This window comes from Cuculus canorus, chromosome 4 (assembly GCF_017976375.1).
Source record: "Cuculus canorus isolate bCucCan1 chromosome 4, bCucCan1.pri, whole genome shotgun sequence".
Classification (NCBI taxonomy): domain Eukaryota; kingdom Metazoa; phylum Chordata; class Aves; order Cuculiformes; family Cuculidae; genus Cuculus; species Cuculus canorus.
This window is the reverse complement of record NC_071404.1, coordinates 72,039,467-72,055,364: the sequence shown is the minus strand read 5'-3', so window position 1 is coordinate 72,055,364 and position 15,898 is coordinate 72,039,467. Positions and strand designations below refer to the sequence as shown.

The following is a 15,898-nucleotide window of genomic DNA, read 5'->3' as shown; positions in this document are numbered from 1 at the left end:
CAAAATGGTGACACGTATCTCACTGCCTTGAACTTGTAAAAGTCTTTTTTTTCTTGTTGTAACTCACACGTGACATATAAGATTCCAAATGTAAAACAAACAATGGCTAAGGATGTGTAAAGAGGCAATTATGAGAGACAAGAAAGAAGAGAGGGCAAAGTAAATATTACTGACAAATCTTTCCCTGACTACCACCAGTGGATTCACAGTGTGAATTATAGACCCTGTACTACAGTTTGCTTCTTAACTTTCAAAAAAGCTTTTTCCAATACTGTCAGGCTGACCGTACAAAAGGTGCACAGTATTTGTTTGCCTTCACGCACTGAAAAAGTACAATCGCACAGATGGATAGTTTCATTTGCTTTTCATTAAGGTTTTTTTCTCTTTTTAAACACACCTTCTTTGCTCAAGCCAGTTTATGCCGGTTTTGTTTTACGACATGATGGTTTATAAATTTTCTGTCAAACTGCGTTACTGTTTGATCATTGTAAGAACAATCAGAGTAAGTGCTGCCAGTTTTTCATCCCAGCCAAGTCACAGTGTACATATGGTACAAGATATAAAGCAATGCAAAGACTGATTAGCGTGCAAAGTGCAGTGTAGTGGTCTTTACTATTCATCATTAATGTCATAGTGGATTTAAAGAAGCAAGAGAATTCTCCCATAGCCAAAGCAGTCTTGCGCATAACCACAGGAAAGAAAAGCCAACCAGAAATTACAGAGCATGTGTGAGCATGGTCTTCAGTCATAACCTCTTTTTCAGAAACAGAAGGATTGTTCCTCTCACATTTTCCTGTAAGTCCTCCCAAAGGTTCAGGAAACATATGTCAGAACAGCTTTTCTTAAAATGGAGCAGTGAACTTCTACCCGTATTTCCTGGAAAAGCCTCACTTCCTCAAAACATTGCAGCATCTGCCTCAAAATGTCTAAAGCCCTATCCAAAGTTTGCAAAAAAACAAGATGAAAATGATGACTGTCATCTTTAAACTTCATGCTATAAAAGAACATGGATAATAGGAAAAAAAATAGGCTCATAAACAAACAAGGCGAGCATATCAACCTCCTGGAGATCTTTGGGAGTTCTGGGATTTCTTTTGTCTTCTGTGGTTTACAGCCAAATGTCTGAGGGTTTTTTTCTGATTATGCTTTGCCCTTTTTTTTTTTAAGTGGTTGTATTAAAGACTAATCTTACTTAATGCCCACCAAGAAAATTCTGTGTGTACCTAACCTATTCTGCATGTGCACTGGTAGAGCATGTATGCCTAATGGCCAAAAAGGCACCTCTTCAGCAGGAACTTTCAGAAGGTGGATCCTCATGAAATTGCTCACAGAAGGACCAGTTTTAAATACTTTTCTCGCTAGGCAAAAATATCATTTCAAGCAGCCAACACATTCATATGCTTGACAGCAATGAGTAACAATTTACAGTGTTTTGCCTGCTTCATTGGTTAATATAAGAAGCTGACATTTATACATGTCAGAATTCATATGGAGCCATGTCACCAGAGAAATTGTTTGGGGAGCACTTCAGCAGGCACAGCTCCATCACAGTCTTCAAAAAGTGTGCATACGACACCCTTGCTGTATGCAGTCTGGCTTTCCGAAATCGTTTAGGACCCACTCAAGAACATTCATGATTTTTGGAGTAGGTGGAGGATGACAGAATGTTCCTAGGCAACAAATTAGTAAAGAAAGCTCTCAAATGACTTCTCTGTCAGATGATGTTCTTAAAGTGCCTGATGAATCATAATCAAATATATGTGATTAACAGAATGTGAATCCAAATATATGGAGACCAAATGAATATGGTGGCTTGTAGCCACTTCATTTTGTGTTACGAGACAGTCAGACCTCCCAAGTTAAGCAGTTCTGAGCCAAGTCTGAATTTAAACAGGAGATCCTCCAAGGAAAACTGAGTGCATTTGCTGAAGGAAACAGTACTGGTAGCCCTTGTCTGCCTGAGTTACTACTGAACTAAGGCTCACGCATGATGCCAACAATACAGGACTGATATTATTTGAAGAAATTCAAATCTTTGAATCCTAGCTCCTAGTGGTGATTAAAAATGCTCCAGCAGTTTTTGGAAAAGTAATGATGTTCACGTAGCCAAATTTCATACTAGATAATTATAATGCAACAAACAAATATCCTGGCAGTTTGAAGTGGATACAGTGTTCTCTTTCATTTCTTCCTCATCAACTTTCATGAAGCATTATTGTAAGAAGTTGCAAAGTTCTGGTCAAGAGGCGATTTCACTCATTTTCTAGTGTTAAATAGACATTATGACATATTCTGCTAGAAACACAAGTGGAAATTACTATATTTTTTTGTAATCCCCATATTACACCTTTTCTTTGTTTTGTTTCTTACTCAGAATTAGCATATTGAGCAAATCTATTTGGTGGTCTCTTTGCATTGCATGAATCTAACTGAATAACTCATGTTTCTTAAGACTCGTGGAGTAATTTAGACCGGAAGGAACCTCAGGATTTCATGTAGTCGAATTACATGCTCAAACTAGAGCTGATACCAAAGTTAGATCTGGGTGCTCAGGGCCTCCTTGTAACTTACAGGCACAAATCACACTCTCTGAATTTGACATGTGATAAGAAAAAAAGAACCGCTATGGGGAATTTTTTTGTTTTGGAAAAATCCGGTGCTGTACCATTCTGCAAATCTCTATTCAAATTTTGCCCCCTTCTGTTTCCACACAAAGTTTTTGTGTATTCACTGCTTAATTCAGTGTAATCATAATTATTGTTAATGCCACTAACTCAGAATGTTCACTGGAATGAGTCTGTGTAAGATACAAACAAATTAAGGAGGGATATAAACAAAATGTAGAAAACAGCTAAAACTTTGTAGCACGGTCATAATTTCAAGAATGGTACGTAAGCTTTTTGACACTCTTTTGAACGCTGCATATAATTGACTCCCGTTACATGGGTGTTAAGTAAGTGCATTCATATTTCTGGTGTAAAGTGCGATGCCCATTACCATAGGTTTTCCTAGTGTAGTAGATTTTCCTGCATAGAAGAGGCAATGAGCAGTACTTCAGGCAAATAAGGAGATAGACGAAGATGAAAAGGTGGAAGAGAGTTGGAATTTGCATACCAAATACTATTTACATGACTTATATTCAGTATATTTGCCCATTACATAACTGCATTATATGGGTTATTCGTATGCTTATCCTTTATTAGACCTAAAAGTGTGCTCCTCACTGTATAAGTGCAGAGAGAGGCTGTGCTGTAAGCTCTGTCAGCCAGACTTGGAGGAGCCAGAACGCACCAGGAATCTGTGGGATGGGATCATTCAGACTGGTTTTGTGCATGGTTGCATGCATTTGCTGCTTAATAGTTCTTCAGACTGCTGTTTCTATGGGACAAAAGGAACTTTTTAGGAGAACTTTGAGTGAGAAAAGGATGATTCCTTTGACTATGAGTAATGTGTGATGATTAATGTCTAGCCAGAAGCATCTCCTGACTTTATATTAAGGGAATACTTACTGTGCATCATCTTCCTGACCTTCCTGTCCTGGCTGCCATAAAAGGAAAATGAAGAAATGCCGTCCAGGAGGACTGTGGATGATGGGAGACTAGGACAGCATGTCGTGTCACAAACAGCACTAGCCCATACAGACAGTTTGCGAGGACTGGGAGTCCAATAGCCTTAACGACCAAATAACCTAGAAGGAAAGTGAATGGAAATGAGTAAAAGCAAGCTATAACCAGCACGTGGCAAAGAACAGCACAGCTTTGACAAGTACCTCGGTACTTTCCACTATCACAGAATATGTAACAGCCACAATGGCACGCTTGAACCTAAATTGACTAAAGTGAACAGACCTGCTGCTTCCTTGGCTTCATCACATCTGTGCAATTAGATCTCCACTTCAACTCACTGAGACCTTGAAGTGCTATTTGAATAAGCTCAGTAAACCTTTAAAGCACACCTTCCTGACAGGAGCCACAGTTGACCATTACACCCACAGAAAAGTGATGATTGTCAATGTTTACTGCTTCTTACCTTTTTGTGCCACTTGGATCTGTTCAGTTCTTCCCTTCTGGTCCCCAGCTCAGAGAGGTAACCTGTAATTCATCAGCTTTGGGGAAAACACATGTGATCTCACGAATCCTGGATGTCGTAAAATATTGGGGGGTTGGTGAGGAGACAGAGGTCTGTACACCATTAAACTAGGAAAGCTTGCAGTTTTCCAGGGGTTTGCCAAGTGAGTTTTGAAAGCCTCAAATCTTCCACAATCTGTTTGATATATCAGGAGAGAGATGCAGTAAACTGTCCATGAGTATAGCTAGCACAGATCATAGCATCAAATACATGACATTTATACACTATAAACTTACTTTAAATTCCATGCTACAACAAGTACTGTAACATTAGAGAGGGTAAAGTTGGAAAATACTGATTGTGACCATGTGTAGAATGAGGATAATTTATTTTTAGCATTTTGTTCCTATTCTAATGGAATTCTGCCACCCAACATACACACATATGGACATCTAAAATATTATCTAATATTTTAAATAGCTACCATAAGTAAGAGCTAGAAAAGAATAGATGTATGTTTGGTTTACATCCTGTTAGGAGTATAAAATATGTTGGGGGTGGGGAAGAATTATATTCCTTTCGTGGATTCACTGTATCAGACTTTCCTCTCTAACCCAAGGTGCGATTCCAAAAATTATTCCAGAATAATAACAGGTAGTCAATATCTCAATATTTGGGGACATGGTTTAAGGGAGTGTTAGGAATGGTTGGACTCGATGATCCAGTGGGTCCTTTCCAACCTGGTGATTCTATGATTCTATGATCTCTTCTTCAACATAGCAGAAATTGGCAGCCTTCAGGCAGAAACTATGAAGTTACTCATAGTACTGTTACAGGTCGTCTACTCCTCACCTGTTGTGCTGAATACACTGTAGAAAACAAAGTTGCGACATGATGGCAATGAGAAGGAAATGAGACAATTTGCCTTTACACCCAAGTTAATTGATGATCACATATTAATTTATAGTTGTTTGCTAATACAAAGGTTTTATGCAAGGGTTGTGTGCTATACTTGTAAAAATATTTGAAAAGCAGAAGCAGAATGTTCACCTTTAAATTCTTGCATTTGGTAGTATGGCTCGCACCTTTGCAAATTCCACTGACAGGAGGAACCTCCTGGGAGAGGAAAACCCACCGTCATCATCTGTTCAAACATTTATGGCAGGGACTCATAGACCTTCTCATCCTTCACCTACAGTTCCAAATAAAATCCCTGTCAAGACAACAGCAGCATGCTTTAATCCAAGTCGACTGTGCCTTATTCTGCTTCTCAAACATATAAGCAACTAGATCTTCTTTTCAAATTACTGAAACCTTTTAGACCTTATTATTTGGAAGAGCTCATCAAATCTTTGAGGCACACCTTCCCAACAGCAGCTACAGTTGACCTTTACCCCTATGAAAAAACAATGATCAACAACCAACATAATGACTGAAATGCACCTCCACTGGTTACGCTTTCTCTCTCTGATTCCCCAAACAGTTATCTAAACAAAAAAGAATTTGAAGAGAAAAGCCGAGTGCAGCTGCCTGCATAGTGCAGTAGATACTTACCTTGTGAGAACCCAGCTTCAAATACCTTTTCTTATATTCTTCATTTGAGATAATGACTATGCTAAAATAGAGCTTCTTTCCTGTGAAAATACACAAAACTCTCCATGACCTTCCTGGAAGAAAAAATATTCTTCTACACAAGCTACATCTTTTTTTTTCTGTGTGCTTTTTTTATCCCCAACCCAGAATTTTTGTAGTCAGATCAGCCCATGAATGCAGCATCTATGCAATATTGGCTCCAGCCATATTGACTGCACAAAGAGGACTGTTAAAAACGTGGAATGAGAAAAGATTTTGGCCAGCGGTACGTTCATCAAATTGCTGAACTTCTACCCTATGAAAATGCCATGGAATTTTTAATCATGAGACAGAGCAAAGAAGACGTTTGCATGTTATACAGTTTCCTTGCCTTTTGAAGGAGGAAGGGTAGAGTCAGTGTTGCCAGAAACTGATTTCTGGGTTCAGATATTGTACATATTCTAAACTTGATGACTACATCTCAGAGTTATTCCCTCCAGGTTTAGATTTTTAAAAGGCCATCATGTTCTCTGCCAGCTGGTAATGTCAGAAACAGTGATATCGCTGTTAGTGTTTAACAGGTAATACTGCTTATTTCATGGAGTGGGTTTTGTTCCAGATTGGAATCAAAATTGATTTGTGTTAATGATTTAACTTGTTGACAAATAAACATTTGAGAGAAAAACATATAATATAATCCTGGAAAACCAAACCATGCCTTTAGCTTTGCTTTAAATTTAAATTCAGCTATTTATTACATCACCCTTTGCCAGAATCAGGCAGTAAACTGCTTTCATATTCAGAAGAATGTTTTTAATTAAAATTTACATTTAAAATTGCAATAAGATTCCGGACCTCATTCTTTTTGAGGAAACCGTATTGCATTACATTATCTATGTTGCTAGAGAAATAATGCCTTCTGCTTCCAGTATCAGTCTCAATTAGCTGGGTACATTACTCATCCATTTTATCATAGGATGTTGAAGTTAAAATAAGTGTAATCCAAAGTGTCGCAAACCACGGCTACAAACCTGATTGGTTAGCTCTTAATTGTTTAAATACCGCATCCTGTGCATAATCAATTTCCTACCTACAGACATAATATATTATTGACAGTTTGGAAGACTAACTCTATTGCTGTCCAGCATAATTCTGAAATATGATTTATAGTGGTTATTTGGAGAACTATAGCGAGTACATTAAAGCCATATGGTACTGTGGTTACACCCCCAAGAGATGCCTCATCAGCTAAGAGAAGCATTATGATCAATATGTGTATTATTCATTTTTAATAGAGTGTACTAAGCTGTAGAAGATTACCGTTCCTGCCAGTTACTTGAAAATATGAGGTGCAACAATTATTTTAAGATTGTTGGAGAGTTACAGTATTCTCAAGATATAGAAAATATGTCTTTTCTTTATTATGTTTAGAGCCTGAAACATTCTTCAGCAACTGAAATCCCCCAGAAAATAGTATGCCTAACTAGACAAGCTAACACCTATAAAAGGTAAAACCTTATCTGAGTGGTAATGCTCAAACAATTTGCTAAATACAGCTCCTCAGAAGGAAAAAATAAAAAGAGAGAGAAAAAGATGAGAATGCAGTCATTTGGCTTGGCAAGATGACACAACATCTACCGCAACTATGCCTCTTTCACTACTAAAAATAAAAAGCATTAAGCACTACAATGATTATTGCAGCCTTGGCAATACAGAGAATGTTGGATTTTTTAAGTTATGTCTATTATGTACACTCATTCCTCAATACACTGAGAAAAATGCCACATAAATACCAAGCATTATATTAAACTCTGACCTGGTAGAAACATTAACAACTGCAGACAGAATAAAATTGCGCTAACTAACTAAGAATGCAAAGGCACAAGTATGAAAGATGAAAATAAAAATAATAATAAAAAAAAAAAAAACCAAAAAAACCCACTACAAAGTCAAATTTCAGTTATTCAATCAGATGAAGCAAGTGAAGGGGAATAATACAGAAATGGCAGAACTGCAAGTACTACAAAATCGGGTGGCAAGATGAAACAGGACCACAACAGGAACTGAGGGCAAGGAGAAGGTGAATGAGGAATGGGAATGTCTGTGCACCAGTAATGACCCATAGAGACAAGCCCTTAGAGCATAGTACAACAGCAATGTGCCTTTCGTGCTTCTGGAGCCAAGACTGATCTACCAGCATTGTATATTAAGCCCTCACTTGCACCTTGCCCTTGCAGTCAGCAAACATCAAAGTCTGTTCCTGCTGCATCCTCAGCACCCACAGCGCACGCTTGGCCTCATGCTCCCGTTCCTCTGGGGCTGGTGTGAAGATCCACCTCACACAAGGCTGCAGCTGGGCATGGAAAAAGAATCAAGGGATCAGTTCTGCCAGCAGCAGCTCCCCGGGGCAGGCAGTATCACATCCTTCCCAGCAGCAATACTGCCAGTCCACTCCCATGCAACTGGGATGAACCCAGCTGCATCACAAACACATAGGGGAGAAATTTCTCCAAGTCTTAGGACAGAGGTAAGGGTCAGGATTAGGAAGGTTGCAGTTGCAGCACGGACCTAAGGTCAAGATGCAGAATTCAGACTTATAACTGTCTCTAAAAATGCATTTGCACTGTGCTCCACCCAAACTAATAAATCCTTCATTGGCTATTCAGGTCCAGCTCTTTGAATACTGTCTGGAACTTTCACCCCATTCTGTTTTAAATATCAGATTCAATGAAGCTTGAATTACTTTACCTTGAAATGGGAAGGATTCAAGGCAGCTCAGCAGTCACTCAAATATGCTTAATCAACTTTAAACTTCCTTTTTAAAAAAGACAATTCCTTACAATTCAGTGTGACCGCATCCTCATAGACTGAATCATACTTTTTTTTCCAAGTAATTTTCAATGCTTTTTTGAATGCTTGCTTCAGTATTTTCTAAAAATTAACTACCTGAGAAACAAACTACTTTCATTCCGAAATATCATCACAGAAGCATCTTACCAAGATACTGAAAAAATGCCATGGAAGCACCAGTAGTAAAAAAAACCACGTCCCTGTTTTCCTCTTAAACTCCTCAGCTGGACTTCAGTTCTCATGGCACGTAGTGACCCACAGGTTTTTCTGTGTGTGTGTTCCTATCAAGTAACTACAGGAGAGTCAGTGCTATTTACGAATCACTTACCTGCCCTCTGAAAAAGCTGTTCTGATAGTCTGGGGATGTCACAACACTGTGGGCAGTTCAGCAGACACAAAGTACAGGACTGCCAGATTAGAAATACCACTGCACTTAGGAGGATGGCTGTAGTTTTTTCAAAGTATTTCTTTTTACACAGAAAAAACATTCTCCAAGCCATCCAAATTAGATGCATTAGAAATTCATTCAAGAACTGGAAAACCACTCTGACAGTCAGTGGAAGCTAAAGCACAGTTTCTAAGCATGCACACATTTTCAGAACCAATTTACGTGCTTTCCCATAATCCTCAGTTTTATTTATTTCCAAACCGTCTCACCTATCTGTTCCCTTCTGCATGATCTATATATTATCTTATGCTATTTATCCCTGACAGAAATTTGCTTCCACTCTCTGTTCCAGTAAATGATGCCAACATTCTTGTGTATTTCTCATCTCTTTGTTTTCTTCATCACTCATCTTGCATTCATACACTTTCAAATACATAGCACTCCCTCTGACTTTTCCACAACAGTCCAAGTTTTTATTCCTATTTCACAAACGTTCTCTTAATATTTTACCTTTTTTCTCCTTTAGAAGCATAGTTCCAGTTTTAGTGCTGAATCTCAGTTTTTCCAGCGCTGTCAGACTCTGTCTACCTTCTTACAGCTTCCTTCCTTCCTTTGTCCTTTCTGGATTTTATTTGGCTTTATTCGTTACTTCTTAACTTTTATTCCTATATCTTAGCTAGAGGTTCTTTGTCAAGATCAACTTCCTGAGACAGTCTAATACACTAGTGCTTCTGTTCTTTTGCGATGCTGTGTACCCTGTGACCTGATCACTATATAAGTCTAAATAACTGCTGCATTAAACGTTTCTGCACAGCATTTTGAAACAGGTTTGGATTTCAACCTATCTCACGTCCATAGTACCAAATTTTGTATGTGACACTACAAGCGTCCCTGAAAAAAATGCTTCTGTTATCCTTTCTCAACATTAATTCATAAGTACTGCTATATTTTGGTTTGGAAAAAGCCCAGTACTGTTATTTTTTAATGATGGAGCACACGTTCTTCCTTTGGGAGATAAAATAGTCAAATTGTAACAAGCTGTTTTGCCTTCCTGCTTTGCACTGCCTCTGGTCCAAAAGAGGAAATCATAACAAAATAAATGCCTTGTCTGACTAAATAATCAAGCACATCACTGCTTAGATAGAGGAGTACAACACTGCAAGGTTGAAGAATAGGAAAGGAGTTTGCAAAAATTGGCCTGTGTACATTTGGCAATAAGCCTACCTGAAGTGTTCAGGTCTGTTAAAGAGAGGTGTAACGAGCCAGTACTACAGACAAACAAAACCTGATGGATGAAACACTCTGCACAGGCCCATTTGGAGATATTTAGGACCAAAACCAAATTTGTCATGAACAGAGAAGCAAAGCGCCAGAGTGGAAAAACTTTACACAGACACTGAATTTCCAAACAACCTCTTTCTCCTCTTCTTCAGTCTTTCAGGGGAGGTAACAGCTGACTCTGTAAAGAGAAATGACTATAGGAAATGCAGCTGAGAAAATTAAAAATAGAAGGTCTTTATATTGGTACACAGGAGGAAAAGGATGAGATGAGAAAGGCACAGTTGCTAGATAGTGCTAACAACACAACCCAGTTACAGTTTTGCTAGCGGTGGATTATAATTGGTTATGAGATATTTGATGACTGCTCAGATTCTAAATAAATTGTTGAAATACACACTTATTACACAAAATTAAGAAAGGAAATTGCATAGAATTTGAGACTGGAAGGGCTTATCCCAAACACTATCTGCTTTCACGGTGATACTTCTACAGTCAAATTTAAAACTTAAAATATTCTGTCATAGGAAGAAAAAAAAAAAAAGACACTTAAGAGTAACTTGGTAACTTATGCTACCGAGTACAATAGAAAACATCACTACAATACAACAGATATACCATTTAGCTGCTGTGTAAAAGGACAAAGTAAGTGTATTACAGGGGCACAGCTGAGTTAAATGCAGAACAAAGAGCTACTAAAGTGAAAGAGGGTATGGAGCAGTTGCTTTACAAAAGACTAAAACATTTATGTCTCATTTTGAAGAGAAGAGGGCTGAAGGGGAACATGATTGCCTTTTGCAGGTCCATGAAGGATAAATTTCCCCTTTATCAGCTGATCTGAAGTAGCAAGTCAAAAGAATTATAGCATATGAAAAGGACAGAGGACTAGTGGAGAACTGCTAAACAGGGCTGGGCAAACCCAGACTTTGTACACCAAGAGCAGTACCGCAAGATGGATGTTAGCGCCTGAAGTCCCTGAAGGTCTAAGACTGAGTCTGAAGCACAGGACCTGGCACAAGTCACCATCCCCCAGTCCCAGATATATCCCAGTTCACCTGTGTCCATGATCCATGTCAAGATGAAAGTCAAGCACATGCCAGTTGCTGGTCAAAATGATTTTGAAGGGAAAAATAACACGCAAACCTTGCCTAAAGGCTTAATACTATTCACGTTTTCCCCTCCACCTAGACATTGGCTTTAAGCTGAAAAAGTATGGTAAATACCTTCTTCCAGTGACAAGCTAAATACCAGCGAGCAGCAAGGCAGCAAACACTACACACCATGCAGCAATAAAGTTTTTGTTAGGAGGAAAAAGTTGCCACAAGTTGGAGTCTGAAAGAAGCACTGAGAAACCAAACTGTATTTCTAGGTACAGTCACACCATTGAATAGCTCTCTCGGCAAAGGGCCAGTTAATTAAATAAACACAGAGTCCTTTCATTGCTATTAACCAGCACAGTCTACCAGCACAATCTCATTTATCCAACATGAGCCAATCCATGTCTTGGCTCCTGGCTGCAATAAAAAAAAAAAGAAAGATCCTGAAAGTCTATCATTAATTATTTTATCTCAGTTACACTTGCATGAATCTGGAGTAAATTCAGGGAAGAAAGTGGAGATATTTCTGACTCCAAGTAATATAACTGGGGCTAGGATCTGACCACCCAATACGCCTGTAGAGAACCTTTATGCCCACTTAGTCATGACTTGCATGCATTTGGGCAGCCAGCTCGCACCTGGCTTGTCTACAATTACTACCACTTCCCTTTCTCCCCTGTCAAATCTTCCTCGCCTCAATAAACGCACTTCATGATGTTTTGATGGATGGCAACTAGTAGGTTAAATCCTTGTCCCAGTTTTGTATATAGACTTGTTAAGCATCAGAAAGGAGATTTGCCAAAAGAGCACTGCATATCATTCTGCAGATCATTAACTGGTAATATAATCTGCCCTACTCTAGGTGTCACATCCAAGAAAAGACCACAAAATTAGAAACTTAGAGCTCTGAACAGAAGAGTTCTTGGTGTTCCTCTCCTCGCTCTTTATGCAAGCGTTGCAGTAAGCAGCCAAGCAGAAATCAGCGTTTTATTCAGCGTCTCAGAATCTGATAGCAAATCCAAACAGCTATTCAGCACCATGTACTGTGATGTGGTCGTGTAATTTCTGTATTATGATAATCTAGTTTTCATCTCACCTACTAATTCAACTGTTGTTTCATTTAAATAATTGGCCATCTGACTCCCCACCCATGTTGAGGAATATGCACACCACTCTATTGCAAGGATTTCATTAAGCTAGACAAAACGTAATGAAAAAGAATAAAGATCATTTTCCAAGGAAAAGAAACAGTTTTCACTTTCATGGGAGCTTATCTCTTGTTATATATTTTAAAATAGCAAAATTTTTGAACATTTAGAAGGAGAATGATTTCTAACGTTGTTTGAAAGGATCATATTCAACACTTTATTTTTAGGAAAAAAAGGTTTGGTTTTAGCTTTCTGGATTTTGTTTGGTTTTTTTAATATATACAGTTATGATTCCTTCTCCCACAAGTCTTACAGATAAGCAGGCAAGCAATGGGTATCAAACAGTTAGAAAGGGACTTTAAAATCAGCAAAAGACACAATAAAGAGAGCAAAAATCACAGGGTCATATGACACTACAGGGGACATTTCTTCTGTCAAATAGTCCTTGACCTGGTTCTATAAGGCTGTGTGCAGTACAAGAGAGCATCTTTAAAATAATACAGAAGTTACATTCACTTGTCTACTCTTGTCCTTAAATATTACTTTCTCACAAGCAGTGCTGTGCAAGCAGGATTCCGTATTTGCTTATTTTAAGCATGGTATACCTATCTCCTTCACGGTTAGGGAAAAGACTCCTGTGAATCCAAACATTTTCAGCTACAGGTTTTCTCAAGACACAGGTGACGGGTTTTTTCAAGACACAAGTTGATGGGTATTTTCAGTCTTGCAGTTCAGTTTCAGGCAGTCGCTCATATCACAAAATTATTAGTACTGTAAAGATGTCCCTGTCCCTTTCAACACATAAAGTACATGGCTTCAATTGCAATTAGAAGGAGGTATACTCAAACTATTCCCTGATTCTATCATTCTCCACCAGTGCTTAGTTACACAGTGTCAGTCCTCACCATGGGACGCAGTGCTGTGTGCCCTTTATAAGGGAATGACACGGTCAACAGTCCCAATGAAACTAGCTGCAGAACTAGGAAACACTATCTCACAATATGATATCCAGTACCAAAACTATAAGAAAGCAAAGTGTTTAAATAACAGGTATTCTGAAATCAGCCTTTATTTGCAACTGTTTCAAAGGAGTATAGGAATGAGATCATATAAAATTCAGAAACAAAAAATGCTTATAAAAACAAGAGAAAAAGAGTCTAAAGCAGAAGTTGGGACTCATGCAGAGTTATGAGAAGTACATTTCCTATTCCAGTTAAAGAGTTAATAGTTGATGAACTGTAAGAAAATAGAGGAAGTTGGTAATGACAAGGTACTTATTCAGATATTTTAGTGAGAATGTAAAAAATGCATGTGTTAAGTGAATAATTCACTCAGCTGAATAGGAAAATATATTGAATTTGTCTTTTGTACCTCCTCTTTAAGCACTTAATTAGGATTTTTTTTTTTTAATGGAAGAAGAATGGAAAGAAAGAAAGAAATTGGGTCCTATTCTGACCATAAAACAACCTGGATTTCGTAGGTGTTTATTTAGCACAGTGCAATTTTCACAGATCATTTCAAATTTTATAAATGGTCTTTTTCATTGCATTTTTCAGACCAATTGTGTTAAACGTAATAACTGAAAGGTTTCCAAAGACTCAACAATTTGAAAAAGCTTTTCTTTTTCTCATCAAAATTTTCTTTTTCCCCTTTGTTTCCTTTCCATCCCATAATTTAAACCAATGAATGGAAGTTCTACTCTTAAATAAATCTTTTTTCCTACTGCTTCCGATATCATATACGTTTTCTATATAGTCGAGCTATTTGTGTTTCAGACGGTTTTGTGAGGTTTTTCTTTAACTTAGCTACTACTTTCTTCAGCCTCCTCATCATTTTAGGCTTGCTTTCTCCTCTATGTTTTAGACTCAGACCTAAATACACTTACAAGCCAATCTGACCCTTCAGAAAACCCTGTCTTAAACACAAGTAGTGTAGTATACTTGTCTGATTCATAAAAGATTGAAAATGGGATGGCACAAAGAATAAACTTTGTTACTCATTTTAGCAGGGCTTCAGGTAAACCTAGAACTGATTCGAGGAGAGTCGAAAGCTCAAGAGTAATAGTTACACACAAACTGCACCAGTATGGAACTTCAATAGCTTTCAGTACAGGAGTTAGCTATCAACACTGAAAACATTTTGCTCCTAAAGTACCCAGACTGCTGCGTTTGGGTACAGAAAGGAATTCTTCATTGGGCTTCCTTGTAAATGCATGGCAGTGGGATCTGGGTGTAAAGTGTGCTGATTAAGCAATGAAGGCAACTGTGTGGACCTGGCCCTGCTGATAGCACCAGGTGCCAAAAATCAGACCCAACACAAAGAATCTTCCTTGAGGAATTTTCTGATGTGAAAACTGCCAGAGCCTGGGGGTACTTGAACCGAGACCCAGCTTGTGTTACCAAGCAGGACATTACAAAACTCAAGTCCAAAATTTGTAGGGACACCATGGGCTCTGAAGTCTCCTAGACACAGCCGTTTGGGGTTCAACACAGTCTGAGTGCTTAGTGGTTTGTTTTAGCTGATGCTCCCTGACTGTACCCCAAGCCTTGCCAAAAGAACTTCAACTTCCAATGCCCTCGCAGTTTATCTTTCACTGATTTCAAGCCCTTAAAATCCACCAGATGTGAATACTGACAAACAAACCCATCTATTTTAGGAAGACGAACCAAAAGCAAATATGAAAATAACCCTGCGTATCAAGTAAAAGCTCCCTCTGTGGAAATAAAAAAATGTAAGAAAGAAATTATTCTTTCTTGTCCTTATGATCTAAGATATTTTTTCTCAGTCATATTTTTAAAGGAGTTGAATGGCTATCAATAGAGCTTAATAACACTGTCAAGTCTTTTCTTTCTACTACAGCAGTTAGGGTGAAAAACTAGATCATTCTTATCACAGAGATCTGCCTACAGCTCTCTGTTTGCTTACCTTCTGTGACAGAACGGCTTGTTGCTAAGGTATTATGTCAAATAAGCCAAAATTACTTCTTAGTCCCTTGTTTCCAAGCCCTTCACATCCTCTGCCTGGGCTTGGTCCTGAGCAGTGACTGCCAATTTCTGTAGAGCACTCAGCCAGCTTCTGCAAATGCGCTCATCTTGTTTACTCAGCTTCTTCTCCCCTCTTTCCTGGACAAAAAGTCAGTGCCCAAGAGCTTTAATTGCAGATCTCTGTTTACCTGCAAGATAGCAAGAGAAAAAGCACAGACAGTGTTCTGCCAACCACCGTACACTGGAAACTACATACTGCAACCAGGTCATTAATAGGATTTGCTAAGGTTTGAAAGAATAATTAAAACGACCTATAATTTCTCTGACAGCTCCAACTGAAGGGCAAATTTCTTCTGCCTCTTCTACCCTTTGCAGCCTTAATTGTATATTCTAATCTCAGGGGACCAAATTATACTCTCAGTTACAAGCGCTATATAATTAAAGTTAATGGGGTTACTTAGATCTAATTGAGGGTGTAGTTTATTCCAGCAAATGTTACATTACAATAAATCA

The 15,898-nt window shown here is 38.4% G+C and overlaps 1 long non-coding RNA gene across 3 annotated transcripts; it reads right to left on the bottom strand.

Annotated features, from left to right (window-relative positions):
* Positions 1–3,526: 3,526 nt before the first annotated feature.
* Positions 3,527–15,505, bottom strand: LOC128852148 (uncharacterized). Of its 3 annotated transcripts, none has more exons than XR_008449801.1 (5): positions 15,327–15,505; positions 5,623–5,702; positions 5,119–5,281; positions 4,030–4,263; positions 3,527–3,688 (listed from the first exon to the last, which is right to left on the bottom strand). It is a non-coding gene; the product is annotated as an uncharacterized LOC128852148 (long non-coding RNA). The 3 variants fall into 3 exon arrangements; XR_008449802.1 differs by lacking the exon at positions 15,327–15,505 and adding an exon at positions 11,380–11,486; XR_008449803.1 differs by lacking the exon at positions 15,327–15,505 and adding an exon at positions 11,380–11,486 and having other exon boundaries at positions 5,119–5,184.
* Between the last annotated feature and the right edge of the window lie 393 nt (positions 15,506–15,898).